The 3,789-nt window shown below is 39.5% G+C and overlaps 1 pseudogene; it reads left to right on the top strand.

The window, feature by feature from the left end:
• The first annotated feature begins 3,043 nt into the window (after positions 1-3,043).
• LOC105302848 lies at positions 3,044-3,353 on the top strand (annotated as a pseudogene).
• The last annotated feature ends 436 nt before the right edge of the window (positions 3,354-3,789 follow it).

Below are 3,789 nucleotides of genomic sequence, written 5' to 3'. Positions count from 1 at the left end.
GAAGTTTTAAAATCTTAGTTCATTTTTAATGTGTGTCAAATTTGTATAAATTTGCACTTAATTTTCACCAAATATCAAAGTTTTCTATTTCTTAGCAATTTAGATATCTGTTCCTGTCTTTCCATGAAGGCCTTATAGCCCTGGGGTTAATGCCCCACAGGCCTAGGGCTGATAACCTGGTTCTGCCATTCCTTAGGGTGACTTTAATGGGAGGATAGATTATACTCTCTAAATTTCCTGTTTCTTATCTCCAAAGTGTAAAACACAGTACCTACTTTAAAACCTTGTTCTGAGGAGAATACAGATTAATTTATTAAGGGGATTGGCACCTCAAATAGTAAAATTTCGTTGTCATTATTGCCCATTATATTCAGAAGATATTTATCTTTTTTCTTACTGTTTTGTAAAACCTCTTTATGTTCTTAGGGTATTAACTTTGTGAAATAAACATTTAGTTTTTCTAGTTGATTATTCTTTTATTCACTTTCTTTGTGTTGATTAATCCTAAACTTAATTTCTGAAAATTTTTTAGTCAAATACAGTAATGCTTTCTTTTATGGTTTCTGACTATAGTGTTATGCTTATAAAGGCCTGCCCTATTTTATATTTATTAAAAGAGTTGCCTGACCTTTTTTCTATTATGGTATTTTAATGGCTTTATTTATCTTCACACTTAATCAATCTGGAATTTATTTAGATAGAAACCATGATGTAAAGTATCCAACTTTAATTCTCTTACAAATGATAAGCCTATTGACCTAACACCAGTTTTTACTTTATTCTCCCCCCGCCCACTATTTTAAAATATTACTTTCTATCACATGATAGCAACAAGAAAAAGTTTCTGAGATGCCCTAAATTAAATTACAGCAGGCCAGAGGGTGGAAAGAAAAGACAAGAGAGGTTAATCAGTTAACAACTGCAGGGCAAAACCAACAAAAGACTGCTTACATTTCTGAATTTATGTTGGAAATTTCAATGAACTCCCAGGTTGCTATTTCTATGATCATCTAAAGAGAAGAGCCAGGCACCCCTGCCCACCAGGTGCCCTACTTCTTGCTTATTATGAACTTTCCTGACTGTTGCCTACCACTAATACAAAGGAGTAAACGCTTCCTCCTTTACAGACTATATACCTAACTCAGAACTAGCCTCACTTCACCTTTTCCCACCCCTTTTATCTATAGCCAGTGTAAATTTTTTCAAAACAACTCAATATCTTTCTTTCCCAAACTGTTTCCATAAAAGCGCCTGTCAACTCCAGGCTGACAGACATGTTGTCTTCCCCATTTAGCTCTGCTGCTGATGGTTTAGATTGCATGCCCCAGGACCTGGTCTTTTTTTGGCAAGTATATTGCTCAATAAACCCTTTCTTTTAGAAAAGCTGGCCGTGTAAGTTTTTTGTTTAACAATAGGTTTCACAAAAACTTGAATTCTTTTATAGGTTTGCATTCTAGTTTATTCTTATACTAAAGATCCAATGTAGCTGTATATTGTGATTTCTGTCTTGGCAAGTTCCACTTTGTTATCGTGGGGCAATCAACAGAGTGGTGAAGGCAGCAGGAACAAACCCGAGTGCCAGGGTTCAGTCTGGAGGACAGTGCTGGGCGGGCTATCTGCACACAGTTAGTGCCCCATGATCTAGTGCAGATCCAGCAAACTGGTTTCCTGATATACAAAGTACATGATAACTCCTATTTTTGTTTCCTCAGGGGTTATTGACAGGCTCAAGGAAGATGAGCTAACAGCAGTCAGTGCCAGTAGGTGTTATAGGGACTGCATTTTGAGTGTGTTACAGGCTACAGTGTGTCCCTTCAATATTCATTTTAAAGTGCGAACTCCGTGCCTCAGAATGAGACTGTATTTGGGGCAGGGCCCTTCAAGAGGCAATTAAGATAAAATAAGGTCACTAGGATAGGCCCTAATCCAATCTGTCTGATGTCCTTATAAGAAGAGGAGATTAGGATACAAACACACACAGAGAGGGAGGACCATGGGAGGACATAGAGGAAAGATGACCATCTACACGCCAATGAGGTAGACACCACGATCTCAGACTTCCAGCCTCCAGAACTGTGAAAGAATAAAAGCCTGTTGTTTAAGTGGTCCCATGTGTGGTACTTTGTTACAGTAGCCCAAGCAAATAAATAGGGGTTACGAGTGCTCCCAGTTGTGGTGGCCTGCTGGGGCAGCATCGGGCCTCAGAAGCTGCTCCACAGGGAGGCACTAGGACCCTGTGATGAGCTTGTTATCCTGGTATGTATCAGACACTGGAGCTCTGGGGACCCAGGAACCCTGGGCACAGTGAGTTAGGTGGCCTTCCACCTCAGCCAAGGAGACATTAGAATAAGATGGCCCCCCTTTCAGGAGCAACGAGCTGTGGTAGACAGAAAAACAAGACCATTTGACCTCCTAGCACCTCCTTTTTTTTTTTTAGAACTCTCATCTGTTCTGCAGATCTCATTGTCCCATAGTAGGGATAGGCCCGTCCTCTTGGGTGGTGACTATTAGGGCACCATAAGGCAGGCCCAGAACTTTCAATATCTTCCCACCAGTCACATCACAGGTTTGAACAGATGTCCTCAGCATTGCTCCTCTGCACACAACTCAATAACAAGAAAACAAACTTCAAAAGAAAATGGACAAAGATTTGAACAGACATTTGGCCAAAGAAGATATAATGATGGCAAATAAGTTCATGAAATAATGTTTGAAATCAGCTAACTTTGATCATCCATCTTCATTCTTTTTCAAAGTTGTTTTGACAATTCTGGTTCTTTTGCATTTCCATATAAATGTTAGACCTAGTTGATTTCTATGAAAAAGACTGCTGGGTATTTTATATGATTGCATTGAATCTATAGATCAATATGGGTACAATTACACCCTAACGATGTTTATAATCTTCCAACCAATAAACTCTAGCAGATCCCAGCAGCTCTGGAGGTGGGAGAAGCGGCAGCTGCCATGTAACCCAGCTTGGAGAAGGCTCTCCATGCTCGCTGCAGCAGGCTGGCATGCAGCATGCACCCACCCTGCTACTATGACGCCTAAGAGGAAGGTTAGCTCCACTCAGTGGGGTGGGAGTGAACAAGGGGCCCAAGAGTAGGTCTGTGAGGTTGTCAGCTAAACCTGCTCCTGCAAAAGTGGAAAAGAAGCCAAAAAGGCAGCAAAGAAGGATAAATTTGCAGACCAAAACTGTGCAAACTAAAGGGGAAAGGGGTGCAAAGGGAAAACAGGCTGAAGTGGCAAATCAAGAAACTAAAGATTTTCCTGCAGGAAATGGAGAAACTGAAAATGAGGAGAGTCCAACCTCTGACAGAGCAGGAGAGAAAGAATCCAAGTCTAATTAATATCGTATACCATGTCTTATCCCTGTCTCCCTTCTTGTATAATCCAGAGGAATATTTTTATGAACTATATTGTAAATGCAAGTTTTTCAGTAGCTCTAGAAATATTTTTAAGAAGGAAGGAATCCTGCCTCATCCCATTTTTTAAGTATAAATGTTTTTTTGTTTTTTTTTTAAGAGGTGAATATATTTGCTGGTTGTTTATTTTTTGGTACCACCACAAAATAGTGGAATATTGAATATGGGAGGCTTCAATTATCTTGAGTGGCAGCTTAACATCCCATAGGTGGGGGTAGTTTTTATATCCTATAATACAAAGCACACTAAATGGCAATTTGGAGTCAGTTGAGCATTGAATATGTCTTGAACATTTTTAATTACTTCTATTCCTATGTTTTTGATAGAATTGTTTCCTAAAGAAAATCACTCCTTGATCTTG

The sequence above is a fragment of the Pteropus vampyrus genome, unplaced genomic scaffold, assembly GCF_000151845.1.
Source record: "Pteropus vampyrus isolate Shadow unplaced genomic scaffold, Pvam_2.0 Scaffold285, whole genome shotgun sequence".
Lineage (NCBI taxonomy): Eukaryota > Metazoa > Chordata > Mammalia > Chiroptera > Pteropodidae > Pteropus > Pteropus vampyrus.
The sequence above is the reverse complement of the archived record's forward strand: the minus strand, read 5'-3'. Positions and strand labels throughout refer to the sequence as shown.